Source organism: Carassius auratus, chromosome 27 (assembly GCF_003368295.1).
Source record: "Carassius auratus strain Wakin chromosome 27, ASM336829v1, whole genome shotgun sequence".
Classification (NCBI taxonomy): Eukaryota; Metazoa; Chordata; class Actinopteri; order Cypriniformes; family Cyprinidae; genus Carassius; species Carassius auratus.
Window position 1 is genome coordinate 3,878,081 of NC_039269.1, and position 16,772 is coordinate 3,894,852.

Below are 16,772 nucleotides of genomic sequence, written 5' to 3' on the forward strand. Positions count from 1 at the left end.
AATTGAACAATTTCTATAAATATAAATGATGCCAAATGAATAATCATGATTAATTACATTCAAAAGAAAAGTTTTAATTTATATAATATATGTGTGTGTACTGTGTATACACAGATACAGTATATGGAAAATATTTACATGTATTTACATTTTACATTATCATATAATTTATATTATATATAAATATATTGTGGAATATATACATACATGTGTGTGTATTTACATATACATAATACATATACACAGTACCCATACATATATTATGTAAACAAAAACTTTTAATTTGTATGTGATTAATCATGCATACTGTATACACATACAGTGAGTCTGAATATACTCATGATGATGGGTTGTGAGTTGAGACACTACAGATATTTAGTCCCAAAACAGGACTGACTTTTGGTATTGGTCTTTTGTAGACTTTTTTTGTAAACTGAAAAAGGCTGGTGTGTTTTTACCAAGAGTGTAATTTAAAATTATTTTGTTTTATTATTGTTTGTTAATAAAGTAATTAAATAAATATCTGTTAATCTAAATAAAATGTGTAAATTAATATTTTGATCTGATATGTTTTCATTGTAGTTATCATATATATACCTGGCTGAAAGTATAAAAAAAAAAAAAAAATGATCTAGTGATAGTGATAGTCAATCATGATCTGAAACGGCGGTGAAGGTAAAGAGGCCTTGAACATATCTATATCTTACTATAGTGAGGGCGCAATGTCTCACTATCACCACATGGTGGCAGACAAACCTAGAGAAGTGTTCCTAGCTAACTGCAGCGTTAACAGTTTTACACCAGTAGAGTTTAACTCATTTTGAATGTACAACAGCATAAAGCCTTGAAAACAGCTGAAAACCAACAGACCACACATTTCTCTTTGAATTTCCCTTTTAAAGTTAGGTTACTGCCACAGTTCAGCATAAAGAAGGCAGCCCATTTCAAACTTAAGCTTCAAATCATAATAGTCTAAATAGAGAAAGTCTCAATGTAATTTGCAGCAGGGTGATGATAATCCAGTTTCACCACTTACACTCTGGAAAGTTGGCAAAGAAGGCATACATAAGAAAGCATAGCCTACTTCACCACCCTTTCTCCAGACTGACCCAAACTAAATAATAGAATTAGACCAGCAGAATAATGTTGATTTCAGACACAAGATGCTAGGGTGTCTTATTTTCTTTCTTGATTTTCTCTCTGTCTTTATGGGCACGCTTGTTGGGTCACCAATCATATGGCAGACAGAAATGAGTTTCTTAATAAAGCAGGCGATTGGAATGAACATTGCAGGAAATTACAATCAATACTTGGCTTCAGATGCTCATCAGATATTGAAGCCTTTTTTTTAAGATGAAAAATGCTTTGCACCAGTCTGGTTTAAACAAACTTGAGGATAGTTCTGGTAAGCCAGAGAGTAGCTTTTAGTTAGATCTTGAAACAAGAGGCAAACAAAACAATTGAATTGATATAGAATAGAGATCAGATCTCGCAGGTGGCGAGATTCACAAACATCTGGCTTGGGGTCAGATCATGTTGAGTTTTCCTTTTTCCAGCCCTGTATAAAGCATTCTCCTTCATCTGGGGGACGACAATATGACTGGGGAACCAGCTGCATTTTGTACATAAAAAATAAGTAGTTTTTCTTCAATAACAATAGTGCTGAAGTTGACGATCGATATTGTTTATATCACGGCTGTGAAAAATCTCACATAAATGTGTGAACGTTTATAGCAGTCTCCTTCACATTCATGTGGACATGCACACATTGACACATAGAGCGCTTTTCCTCCTCAGATTTTTTATGGCTTGGCTGAGTCGAGGTCCTAATAAATCTACAGATGGGAAATAAATGCCAGCAGCCCTTTGCCTGAGTTGGCCAGGCGAAAATGAATGGAATAAAACAGGGCTTAATAGCACGGAGCAGGTAATCACCTTCTCTGGCCTGCTCGTCCGTGAAATATGATAATATTGCACACTAATAAGATGGACACAAACTCCCAGTGCCCATCCACAGGCACAGGGAAGGGTCACTATGTTTTGCAAGTCTGTCATAAGGGTGGATTTTTTTTTAAAGGGGTTATTTGGAAAGTGTTTTAATGCCTGACAAAATTTATAAGAAATTATAAGGCCCAAGTGAGGCTGTTAAAACTGGTTCCATTAAATATGTATTAGCACATATCACATTCCAGTCAACTCTACTGAGTATGTGGTATAAAAAAAAATATATATATAAAAATGTCACACAACAAATTTACTTAATACGACCAAATTATATCTCTTTTGCAAAATAATAATCCGATTTTTCCTTTTTTTTTTTTTTTTTTTTTTTTTTTTTTGAGTGCTGCAGTGATTGCATATTTTTATAGGCCAGCCCAGAAATTAGCATCACCCTGCTTCACTCCACAATCCACAAAAACCCAATAGAATTTTTCATTGGCTTTTGGATTATTGCAGAAAACAAGCTCTGTGACCAACAAAAGTTTATGAATCATACTTGTTTTGTTCGTCAGGGTAATCGTCACAAATCAACACAACTTTCATGAATTTTAAAGCCTTAATACGATTGCCAGAATTAAAAAGCTAAACAGATAAATTAACTATGTCACAGTCGCGTGACTTCGACGTTATCGCCATAAGGCTTCTGACAACTCTTCCAGAAAGTTATAATATAGTTTGCAAGAGCATGAGGCTGTAAAAGCAGATTATAAGAGAAAAAGCGAGTATTTGGTTTGTCATGTTGTCTCAAAATAGCATATTGCAGAATAAAAAAGCTTTTTATGCCACTACATGCACAAGTCGATTGAAATGTTATTTAAAGTAGGCCTACTACTTTAGGTGTTGACCGTTTTGCATATAATATATCAGCATATTATCATGCCATGCTGAAGGAGACATAATACAAAGAACATTATGCAAGGGTATTTGTGTGTGTAGGGAAAGAAAACGTAACTTGTGCTGAGCACAAGGTTTTAAGGACTGATGAAGATGCACTCATGGGACAGAGCTTAACTTGAGAGACGGCGGTGAGATTGATTTATCTGACACAGGAAGATTACATTCAGAGATTCACCTGTATTGAACAAGGGCACAGGCAATCAAAGAGCAGCCACACAGCAGCTTGACCAGCCCCAAATATTTAGATCAGTTGTAATTTTACAATACTACATTAAATACAGGGTTGCCAGGTTTTCACAAAAAAACTAAAAAAAACAAACACTCAATGGCTGTGGTTTCCCTGATAAAATTTGCACTCCAGGGGATACATATCATGTTATTGTGGTCGCTTTAATCCACGGACATGAAAAACAACCCACAGCAACAGTGTTATGTAGCCCAGTTCCGCGGGAAACTGCAGACTTGGCAAAATATTTACCTTACATATAGTTTTCTGCTCTAAGACACCAGACAAAAAATGTGAGCGATTGAAAGATTTCATGTTTTTCATCTAGGCTACGGGATCTGTAGGTGACGCGGCTGTCCAAAGAAACACAGCAATCATGATAACATTAACAGGTACTGTAGGCCTACAAGGACAAATATTGAAAAAGGTCAAATAGTCTTTACTGAATGGTCACTAACAGATGTTGATTTGATGCTCTTGTTGGGGTAGATACACCTTTACTCATATTGGAAATGCACACAATTATATCCCTGCAATTTCATATATAAACACATACATATATACAGACAAACAAGTTGATTGCATGAAACAGCACGTTGAAAGACACGATTGCATGTTTCATCCTTTAGAAAAGTCCCTGCATTTCAGAGGGAGAGAGAGAGAAACAAAAAGCCAAGCTGTAGCAGAAAGTAAACAATACAAAAAGAAAAAGTACTAAACAGTGACACAGGGAGCTTGTATAGTATGTAGTCTGCTGTTATAGGAGATATGTATTGAAAAAATAGCCAAAGGGAGGAAACAGCAAGTCAATTTGTTGTGTTTTTAATTTCCTGTTTCAGCGAAGGATTCCCCTGTTTGAACTTGGGGTTTATTTCTTTTATTCTTATCTCCCTCTTCTCTGGCCTGTTTTCATTCATGTTTGATTGTCCTCTTATGTGTTAACCTCTGGGAAGAGCAGTTTGTGTGTTTGCGCGTGTGCCTGTGTGCTGCATATCTTCACTTCCCCTGTTTAATTTGCTGTCCTATAGTCAATAAGAGTGGCATCTTTGGAAGACCGGATTAAGAATGACCCCTAGTAATGGATTCTTCCCTGTCTTAATCAATACGCCTCTCCCCCTTGGTTTGTAAAAGAGTGGTTTCATTCAGAAACACTTGATTTATATTTTGCATATACTGTATCAGTCATATAGTTATTGTAATTTTGCGATAGATAGATGCATTACAGTTACAGTCCTATAGGTCACATTTGCTTTGTATGATGAGTTTTGTTAAGTGTTCTTGGTGAAGTGGCTGATTGCAGAACTATGTTAAGAATTCTTGTGATTGCTGTTCAGAACATGTCTGCATCATTTAATGGCCTACAACATGTATGTATGTGCACAAGTGTTCGTAAGCAGGACATTTGAGAGTGCTATTTTCACCCAGGGAGATGAGGAGAGGGATATTTATTGCCAAAGTGAGCAAGAAACTCTCTACAAATGAGGCTTTCTGGGACTAAGGGCTGTCAATCACTTAGGAGTTGACAGGATCATGTCGGTAGACCACGAGCCAATTATAGTTCACATCTAAGATCAGAATGGACAGGGCTTGAGGCCTTCTTTCTTTTTAAAACAAGGTTCAGTCTGGTTACAGTACCTCACCACTGAGTTTGATAGGAACGGACACTAGCTTGAGATATGAAAGGTTTGTAGCTGCTGTGCTTCCTCTGAGGGTATGAAGAAGGTCATCTAAGCCATCAGCTGACAGAAAATCCACCTCTGTGTTTTCATACGCCACAAGTACCTTTCTCAAATCGATACTCAGACCTTTTCTTGGCCATTGATCTGAAAAGATGTTTTTCAAATCCTGAGATTTAATTTTCGCTGTCTCTTTATATTTTTTCTCCTTCCATGAACTCTTGGACCATCGGATCACTGTTTGGTATGAGTTTGTCAAATTGTTACCATTTTATTTTTTAATATTAAAATTAAATTAATTCCTCTGATGGCAAGGCTGAATTTTCAACAGCGTTCAGTGTCACATGATCCTTCAGAAATCATTATGATATGTTGATTTGGTGATAAAGAAACTTTAATAATCAACACTGAAAGTTTTTAATTTTCACTTTTGATCAATTTATTGCATAAAGTAGAAGTAGTAATTTCTTTTATAAAAATATTAGTGTCCCTTAACTTTTTTAATGCTGATGTGTTGTATTTTGCTTGAGCGATACGTTATAGAAAACATTTCATTGTTGGTGGTGTTTTTAAAATACATCTTAACTATAAAGTGTAGTACTTGTTCAAACTGACAGTGGATTTTAAAATCATCTTTATACGAACCTACTAATAGTCTGTAAACAAGAAAAATAACAGTAAAAAAAAAAAAAAAAAACATTTGATGAAATACTTAGCGTGTATCTCTGCTTTCTCTGTGGCAGACAGGACTCTTCACAGGGTGCAGAAACATACAATCAATAAGTAGTTAAATTGTTGAGCGCCTGCCCCAGATTTCATGGTTCACAGCCACTGAAAGCCACAGCTGATCCAGAAATGATTACTTTAGATACCAACTTCACTCGCTCCACTTGTTCATCACTAGTAACTATTCATGCTGGTCTTCTTAATAGTATTCTCCATCTTCAACCATAGATTCACACAGAGGGATGTGGGTGCCCAAATAATGGCCTTAGATTTTTTTATTCAATAGAAACCTAAATAAAAAAAAAAAGAGCTTAAATATATTTTTGGAACAGTTATGCATGAGAAAGCTACAAAATGCAAACATTTGGCTTTCTATCTGTCACGAAGAGAGCTTAAATTATGACATAATATATATATATATATATATATATATATATATATATATGTGTGTGTGTGTGTGTGTGTGTGTGTGTGTAAGAATACATGTTTATGCAAATAAACTTTTCATATATATATATATATATATATATATATATATATATATATATATATATATATATATATATATATATATATATATATATATATGCAATATATGAAGAGTTTATTTGCAAAAACATGTATTTACGTGTGTGTGTGTATATATATGTTTTTGCAAATAAAGTAATCTGGTCTATAGTAATTTTCTAAAAGCATTAGCAAAAAATATTGTATGCATACATCATTCATGGAATATATATATACATTCATGGAATATATATATATTTTTTTTTTTTTTTTTTTTTTTTTACATTTTAGTTGGACATGTGTCTAACCTTTTGTAACTGCAACTACTTGATTCAGAATGCTGTGAGAACATTGGAAATTAACATTCCCAAAAGGATGTGCGTTTTGAAAGTTCAGAAAGGTCGGAAGCAGCTATTTGATCCTTGTGTTGTGATTGACAAGACTAGGAACAAACTTCTCCCAAACTTCCTTCTTAAACTCTTTGTAAACTTTTTATGATGTACATAATCTCGTATTCAACATAAAAATGTTGTTGCTTCCATCCCCCGCCCAACTCTTTAGACATGGCGGGGTTAAATGAGGTCAGAATCAAAGGCCTGCATGCTGAAAAAGGGGCCCCTCTGTTGGAGCAGATTATGCTGTGAACCTCACTCACTCATGACGGGCCATGTGCTGTGTTTGGAAACACTAGCTGTAATTGTGCCCCGAAGTCACAGCATGAACCCAGGGGGTGTCTTGGGATGATTTTCAGCAGATCTCTCTGCCAAGGTCTGAGGCCAGGTCAGAGCTTAGAGACGGCTGGTTAACCTACTGACCATGACAGGTTCCAAGAGGAACTAAAGAATGTGCTTAAAAAATCTGGAATTTTTAATGAGCGTCAAGATGATTGCTCTTCCATCCGCATGTCAGAATGATGTTGTGCAGTGAGCCAGTGCGTTGAACTGCATGTAATGTTTGTTTACATGACAGCATTTCCAACCACATCATATTTCTTCTTTATTCGCAATCCTAACTCCACCGTGTCTGTTTCCTTTTGTCAGACATGCTGAAGGATCGCAGGATTGGCTCTAGTTACTTGGGTAGCACATGCGGTGCACAGAATGAGCGATGTGTGCATTCATCAGCACAAAAATAGGAGAGATTTGAATGTTGGAATGATGGAGTGACAGACGGAGTGGTAGCGGGAGAGAGACAGATGAAAGGTGCAGATGAGACCCTGTGCCGGCCCCAGATCTGATTAAGGTTCTCTGATGTGTGAGCGATTCACTCTCCCTTTCACCAAGGAAGTGTGTCCTAATGGGCTTCACCCGTCTTGTTCCTTATCGCTGCCAACATTATTGCTACCGTTACAAACCTTTATCTGACTAACACAATTATGCAGCAGTCAGTAGGAGCCCTGCAAGTTTTTGTATGATCTTGAAAATGTGTAATTTTATGATCTAAAATAATTTTGAGAAATTACTTAGTGAGACTGGATATGCTGAGCCATATGGTTAGGGTTGCATCATCCACTGAAACATGATATTCAAACAATCAGTAATATAATTAGAGTGCTTAATAAGCTTAATAATGTTAAGCGACTTTCTATAAACTTAATTAATAGCCATTTTTGTGTATGTGTGTTTAACTTGAAGAAACTATGACAGAAATATATTACTATTATATAGTAGAATGTTTTTCTCAAAGTAATAACAATAATTATCATATAGTTCGAATCAGTATATTTTTTAGGAATATTGCAATTTTTTATCAATGTTTTAATTTAAACCTTCAACCGATTTTGTGCAGTATTTTGCCCAAAAATATAAGAAAATTTCATTTGATTACATTTTAAAAGATTAGTTAAACTGTTGACGTCATGCGCCAATTTTTATACTATTTTAATAATATTTTTGTATTTAATAATGAAATAGAATCCATAAGAAAAAATATATATATATCTTGAAAAAATAAAACAAATTCCATATATTGCTCTATTATTATTAATTTTTTTTTCTTATAATTAAAGGTAAAATTCACCCAAAATTTTAAACTGTATTTATTCACCTCCTAGAGCCATGTGGAGTTCTTTTTTGATGGATAGATGCACTTTTGGGCTTCAAAATCCCCACCACCATTCACTGCCATTATAATGCTTGGTATAAATTACCCTAGTCATTACATTTAGGCGTCACTCCATCATCCAAAGGTGAAGATGATAAGTTTGTTTTTGCCTAGTCTAGACTCTGTTAAGTGAAAGCATCTCCGTAATGGTGTTAAAGGTGTCTGAGCGTTGATGGATCGTAATGCATTCACTCATTTGCTGTGGTGAAGTTCCTTTGACGTCGTCTAGCTGCGGGGCTGCCTGTCGATCGCGCCTCCGGGGAGTTTTGTAACTACGTTTCCCCCAGTTATCCATCATGGTGTTAGAAGAGAGTGTTGGTAGCCATTAGCTTTAGCATCTTTATCTCTCTCTGTCTAGCACTCTAGCTGTAATGTGCGGGCCTAATTTGTTTAGCTTGCGCAGAGTGTCCATTAGGGATGGGGCTTGTGTGCCTGGGTGTCTAAGTCTGTGGAAATGGTGACAAATCACACATGGATTTCCTCTCAGTGTAACTGCTGGCAGTGTACAGAATGAATAAGATATTTTGGGTGTGGAGAGGATAGTTTATCCCTAAGAAATTAACATTTTCTCATCATCTATGTATTTTCTCATCAAATATGTATTATTTTTCTTCATGGAATGCAACTGGGCTTGTTCAGCACACTGGTAACTAAAAAAGAAAACAGTTGGCTTTTTCTCCAGTTTTGACATCAAAACAGTTGGAGTTTTTGCAACCATGTTGTTAGGTTAAAAAAACGGTGCATATTAAAGTATGATTCTGAGTACTTAATCAGGTTCAATGGTATCCTTTGAATTTATTTAAGATATTATAGCTTTAAAGTATTAGGGATATATGGTGTCCATAGCAATTGCAATAACAGTTTGTTTATTATAAGCGCTTGCTTATGTAGTCTGCCACTGTAAATTCGGTAGCACTTTATTTTACAGTCCTGTTCCTCATGTACATACTATGTACTTATTATAGTAATTATAATAACTATGTAATAACTAGGTACTAACCCTGAACCTACCCCTAAACCTACCCCTACCCCATGAAGTTACCTTGTATTACCATATCTTTCTAAGATAAATACACTGTAAGTACACTATAAGTACATGTAAGTACACTTACTGTAAAATAAAGTGCAACCGTAAATTATATTTAAAGTTATTTAAAGTTGGGTGGATTCTAATTGGCAGTCAGTGTTTTTTGTCATTCATCAGCTGAAAAAAAAAAAAAAAAATCTGAAAGTAATGCCAATGATATTTTTCTTCTGTCATTATAGATGTGGTAATGTTTTAAAGAATTGAAACAATTATTGTTAGAGTTATGCTTCTTGTTATGAACAATCATGAACAGATTCAGTTCCTTTTTTTAAGAAATAAAAAATATGTCAGTTTGGTAAATTTATATGGATGGCATTTGTAGTAGAATCTATGCGAATCCACAGAGACCTGGCAGGTTGAGTTTTGAAAGTGTTCTTACCTCTTCTGAAAGTTCCTTCAGAATTCCCCCCAGAGCTGTCAAAACTTGAGAATGACAAACAAGCTTGGGTTGATCATTAATGAAAGTTAAAACGACACCTAATAGGTCTGTTTTTTTTTTTTTTTATTACAGTATTGTTTGTTTTTAGCTTACAAGTGAATGTTTGTATGATTTGCCAAAATGTAGTCATATTAATACTATAGTATGGCTGAACGTTTGGTGTGCAGAAATTTTAATAAAGGTTGGTGCCCAAGCTAGCTGCTCTGAGAAGAATCTACACTAAACATTAATTTTATCTACATTGTGTTTTTTGAAAATTTTTGAACATTGAACAAAGTGCAAAACTTTATATATCAGCAATAAAGCCATACATTCATCTCCAGCATGCTGAAAGCATTATGATTGTATGAAGAGGGGAGAAGTTTCATATTCCCCAGCGAGTCTGGGTCAAGAGTACTAGATCTTACTCTGTTTCAGGATCTATTATGGATAGACTGATAAACCTTACATACACTAGGCCACTATATTGGGCCTATAAACTTCTAAAGAAGGTGATATATTGGCTGTGGATCTCGGATAGGCATACAGGCATTGAGATGAACTAGTTTTGAAATATGGCTACATTCAAAGACCATGTAACTGGTAACACGAGTTGCAGAGCAATACGTACAAAAGCAAACACCACCTTGTAGACCACTATGCATGCAGGAAATTACTGTGGTTTCCTACATGATTACCAAGAAAGCTGTCGAAATTTTGTTTTACATCTTAGATAAAGAAATGAGAAGCAAATGTCCTGTTTGGTATTTTTTGTCACAAAACAGAAACTCAAATTTCATTGTCCGGTAGCTGTGTGGTCAATATTTTCTTCTTGCCTGGGTGTTTTTTTCCTAGAGACAGTAGAGTGATATAGAGCTCAGAAATAGAGCATGGTTTAGAAAAAAGGCCAACCAATCAAGCTTTAAAAGGCTCGGGCCAATTTAGCGTTTTTTGTCTTTGAGTCTTATCAAGTAATCGTAGACCTGCAACAAGATCAGGTGCACAGAGAGAGAGAGAGAGAGAGAGAAAGAAAGCTTGTGAAATAGTGACTGGCAACTAAAGTGCACAATGTTTTTCTTATTCTCTTCCAATTTCTACTTGTTGGATGGGAATGAATAGCTGTCTGCTCTACAGTGTGGCAGGCAAAGGTCTGGGCTCATGGAGGGATTCCTTAGGAAATGGGAGAGGAGAACAGGGGGTGTTTATGGGGGGGGGGGGGGGTCTTGTAAGGTTTCATTGTTGTCCTGGGCTTTCCCACACTCTCACTTTTGTGTGTGCAGTCCTGACATGATGAATTGCATGATGCATGCCATGTGTTTCAGTTGCACAGGAGTTACTAAAGTGCCAAAGCGCTGCTCCCTTTCTCTGTTACACCTCCTCCCCCAACCCCAAGCTCATCTCTCAATTTGCTTCCTTCCGTTCATGAGCAGACTATCACTCTCCCTCCCTCCATTATGTTCCTCACGCCCAAACTATCCATCTTGGAAACTGAGGCACATGGCCGCAGGCAGGCTGTTCAACTTTCGCTCTCTTTCTTTGCCTATTAGCCTCGTCCAGCCCTCCCCTCATTGGCAGCCGATGATGTCCGGAGGGTCTCTGGTTCAGTGCCCCCACCTCCTCATAAAAAGCCTTTCTTTGCCTCTAAATGTGAGCACCAAACTGCCGGCCATTAAATGTTTGGTCCACCACAATAGAGACATTAACACACGAGTGAGTAGCTCTGAATAGCCTGTGAGAGTGTTAGGTGGATTCAGCATGGCAGACGACCCTTTCAGCGAGCCCCGTACTACCACGAGCCCAGTGGTTTCAGTTTAAGATTTAAGACTGAAGCTGGGTTGAACTATTTAGGGGCATGTGTAATTTAGTCACTAACTGTGTGTTACCTGCTTTTAGGAGATCAGAGATACATGTGGGATACATACACACAACCTTTTAAAAGTTTGGAGTTCATTTATTTAAGTGAAATAAATTTAAAGTAACTGTTTTCTATTTTACTATATTGTATCTGCTCTATTTCTGCAATAAGCGAAGCTGGATTTATATTATGTCACATAATCCTTCAGAAATCACTCTAATATGCTAGTATGTTAGAGTTGAAAACAGTTGTGCTGCCTAATATTTTTGTGGAAACAGTGAGAGATCATTTTCCAGATTCTCTACTGAATTGAAGGTTCAAATGGACAGCATTTATTTGAAATAGTGAACTCTTGTAACTCTATAAATCTCTTTACTGTCACTTTCGATCAATTAAATGCATTTTTTTCACACACATGCACCCACAATCATTCCGATCCATAACATTTTGACAGTAGTGTGTGTGTGTGAATTTCAGTTTCAAATTGAAGTAATTTCTCATTTACATGCAGTGAGTAAAGTAACAGGCAGAATGCATTTGCACACCTTGCTTTGTTTCCGATATCAACAGATTGCTTTCTTTTGTGGTTCCATGTGCATGTGGTGTTCTTTTTTTTTTTTTTTGGTTAGTTTCTCATCCAGCAGTCAAGCTGCACAGCAGCACAACCTGCCTAATAGAACTATCTGCACTATGAAGAGTTGGATTTGGCCCTCAGTCCAAGCCATTATAACTGACTGACCTTTTTAGGGTGAAAGGGGGAGAGAGCAGGTGACCAGAGTTCAATCCTTTTAGAAATGGGCTGAAAAAAAATGTAGAGACAGAAGCATTTCCTTTGGATAACAAGTCAAACATTAAGTTTTGATGCGGCTCAAAAAGACACAGAATGGCAGGAAAAGCACAAATGGCACATGAATTAGTCTGAGAAGAAAGGTTTTGTGTGTGTGTGTTGAGTATAGCACAGGCTGAAGCTAAACATACACTGTGCAGTGATTCTATGAAGAACTCTTAGCTCACTATCCTCCTCTAATGGCCATTTGTGTTACGAAAGCAGAAGGAATATTGTAGACGTATTTCATATTTCTGGAATTCCATGGTTTCTTTTGAAGAGCAGAAGCTTACATTGCAGTTTATTGTAGCATCTAGAAACAATGCACAGTGACCATAAGGATTGTGAGTGTTTTAAAGACATCCCACACACAAACTGCCTTAGAGGGGGCTGGTGGTAGTTGAGGAGTCTGAGAACCTTGCCATGTCATTGATAGTGTTGCCATGACGGAGGTTTGTTACTGGATGAATGAAGCCTCCTTAAAACCTTTTCTTATTTCACCCCACAGGGAAATTAGGTCATTGGCATGCGGCCTGTGTAGGGTGTAAATTGCTTAATTGTTTTAATTGGACACTTAGAAAATCCCAGTTGCAACAGAGAGAAAGTGGATAAAGTGCTGCTGGTTTCATTGGTCGTTGTTGAGTTATGATTCCCAGATATGGTCAAGATGATAAATTATATCTTGCAGTTTTAATTCTACTGTAGTCCATTTAGAGTACTTTATTTAATAAAGAATAGTTCCGGATCTAAAATCTTATTTTATGGGCTATGCTCAAGTGCATTGTAATAGCAGATAAATGGAAATGGGCAGGCTTAAATTTAAATTTAATGTTCCTGTAATTTTTTTTAAAAACAATTTTGTGTGTGTATGTGATTATTGTTAATGTGTTTAATGAGATTCAGAAAAAAAAAATGTTTAACAAAAAGTTATGTTTTAACTTTTTTTGTAGTAACTGAAGAACAGTTTTGTTTTACTCTCCATTGAATGTTTTGCTAACCATTGACTTTTATTGTAGACATTCCTTTAAAATATCATCTTATGTTTCACAGAAGACATTGAGGTTTGGAATGACAATGAGGGTGAGTAAATGATGACAGTTTCCATGTGTTACAGTAATTTTTACCACAGTTTTTACATGCCTAAAATGCTAAAATTGCTTTAGTCGGTACTCTGAATGCTTTTTTAACATGTCTTAATAATTTAAGGCAATAATTTTAAGAATTACATTTAAATCTTGTTTGCTTATTCCAAACTAATATGAGACATTGAAAAAAAAAAAAAAAAGATTAATTAAATTAAAAGTATGATGAACTGTCAGCCTTATCTTGACTGCAGTATTACAAGCTGTGTCTGAAATCTCATATGCTAATTGAAAGGATAGCATTTGTAGTGTCTGAAACCATAGTGGACTAGTGTACAAATATACTAGTACATAACTGATGTACACTTAATGTGTACCCATACTGTTATGGACCTGTTTATTGAATTCCCACATCTCCACAGTAGTGGTCTCCAAAATGTAAGTTATATCAGCAAGCCCAAACTGCGATAAACGGCAGCCCTTTTGGTGCACTTATATTTGTTCACTCTTTTTTACTCATTGAAGTTGACTATATAAGTAATGTAGGGAGGGATGGACTGGGAATAAAAAACGGCCCTGGACTTTGACTAAACCCAGCCCAAAGCAATCAGCGTGCGGAAACTCGACAACAGTCTGTCTGCGCCATCTTTGAGTACTGTTGATTTAAACACTCAACTTAAACTCTCTGTACTGTTGGGTATTTTGACTTCCTCTGAGGGTGGTTTGACAAAAAAAAAAAAAAAAATGTGATCTGATTTGGGGCACTTAAAAGTAATTTAAAGCTGAGCTTTAAAGCTGAGTGTCTTTCTCTGCTCTTGGTCCAAGCTCAACCTGAATAAACAGATGAAATGGATAAAAAAAAAAAAAAAAAAACAGGTTTTATTCCATGATAGCATGGAATAGATTATATAATATGCTTTTATAACAATCTATTCCATGCTGTCTTAAAATTTATTTATTACTTAATTAATCTTACTGCACAAATAACAATACCACATCTAAATGAAAATACACCATTACAAATTTAACTTCTGTATTCAAAATCTTCAAAGTTTGTAAGCATTAACTGTAACATTACCAACATTTCTTAAAAGAAAAAGCACAAAATATTTCTTAATATTAGCTACTGCATGTGGCATTTTACAGCTAAAATGTTGAAGTTTAGCTGTTTTAACTACTGTAATCATTAAAAATGTAGCAACCTGAATATCACTTCCTAACATCATCCCTATCAAGTAACTCTTTCTCCTCTCATGTTCCATACTAACTGTATTTTCCAGACTATAGACGGTTTCATCGGGCGCACGCGCCTGGACCTAAGTTAACTTCCGGTCTGTGTTATATCGGTCTGGCTGCAGTGCCTTCTACAAACGCAGTTAAAGCCAAGGTGATGAGTAAACTGAAGTTGGGCTCAGGTGGTTGTGCTGCGGGATGTGTTTCCCATACATTTATTTATTTTTGGAGACTCGCCACAATTTTAAAACTGATCGATTTTCAAAAAGGCTTAGTTAAATAAAAACGAGTAACATAAGATTACGTAACGTACTGCATTTTTAATAATAATAATAATTCCTTACATTTATGTTTAAATATCAAAACGATGCACAGTTGTTTTTATATTGCTGTATTTCTGAAGTAGGACTTGCATGTTATATGCCTGATAAAGCAGCGTGTGAGCGTACCAGCTCTGCTTTGTTTACAGCTGGGGAAACCTCTATTTCTCACGCTTTATGTCTATGTTTAAAACATCTCCTGTTGGCAAAGAATGAATTTGCATTTTCATTAAGTCCGCCTGATCCACGCAACAAACATATTTTGTTTGTTATCAAAAAATATCTACTCTAGAGGGACTTGACTGTTGTTATTGATTCTATTTGGAGTCTACCGGAAGTTAAGTTAGGTCCACAAAAGCGCTCACGCGCATTAACGTTTGTTTATGTTGATGCCGTTGAAACCGTCTATAAGTCGCACTTTTTTTCATAGTTTGGCTGGTCCTGCGACTTATAGTCAGGTGCGACTTATTTATCAAAATGAATTTGACATGAACTGAGAGAAATTAACCAATAGAAAACATTACCGTCTACAGCCGCGAGAGGGCGCTCTATGCTGTTCAGTACTCCTGTAGTCTACCACTGAAAAAATACAGCACCCTATCACGCCCTGTAGATGGTAATGTTTTCTCTTGGTTCTTGGTTCTAAATAAATGCAACTTACAATCCAGTGCGATTTATCCGTCCCTGGATACTGCCACCAACAACAGGGTATAAGTTGAACACAACCTGACCAAACCTGAAAAACCGGTCTCATCAATTCCATTTGTCGTATTAAATAATGGCGATTATAGACATTTAAGGTAAGCATGTTAAAACAGCTAGCTGTTTTTATTGTTGATGTTTTATTCAGTTAATATATATAATGTTAGTGAACAAATACAAAACGTTTTTATATCAATCCTTATAGGCCTATGTAATGGACATTGATTATAATCATCTTTTATGCATATGCAAAATGCATGAACTGGAAGAGGTGAGACCTGTTTAAGTCTGTTGCGCATAACCCCTATTACAACTGAACAAAATCAGGTAACATGCGTAGCTAAAAGTGTTAACATACTTTCAGTACCTTCATTTTGACCTTAATTTTTAAAGACAAACCTTTACAATATCATTGGCGGTTCGTGGGTTTTAAAATAGAGGAGGCACACTAATTGTATTGGTCTGGGGATCCCTGCTGTAACCTAATTAACCTCCTAATCATCCGGAAGAAGGAGGCGGGAACCGGCGCACAATCAAAACGAAACTTTAATAATTCAAAATAAACAGAAAACAGCGCACCAGCCCCTCACGGACGACTGGTGCACATAAATAAAAAGCAAAACATAAAATATTGTCCGGGCCTGGTCCTCTCTCATCCTTCACTATAGTCGCTCCAGTTTTATATCCTTCCATCTCCTACGTGGGACTCGATACCGGCGGTGGGGCGCAGGTGTAGCTCATCTCCAATCACTACACCTGGCCTCACTCCTCGTTCCCACGCCTCTCGGCCCCGCCCCACTCCCGAGACTGCGCTCTACCCCTCCCTCCGGGGGGGACCGCTCACGGGGACCTGCGGGAACCTGGGGGTAGGACAGACGAGGTGAGAGAAAAGGAGATGGAAAGAGGAGCGACAGAGACGAGAGAGGGGAGAGAGGAAAAAAAACAAATTTCCGGTTCCCAGCCGCACTGCTGCTCGGCCCTCCAACACCTGGGTGATCTCCTCCGCGGTGCCTGGCGGTGGCACTGAGCGGCCCTCGGCGGACGGCACGACACTCCTCCGCCGCACGGTGGACTGTGACGGCTCCTCTGGTTTTGGCCAGCCGGCAGGAGTCC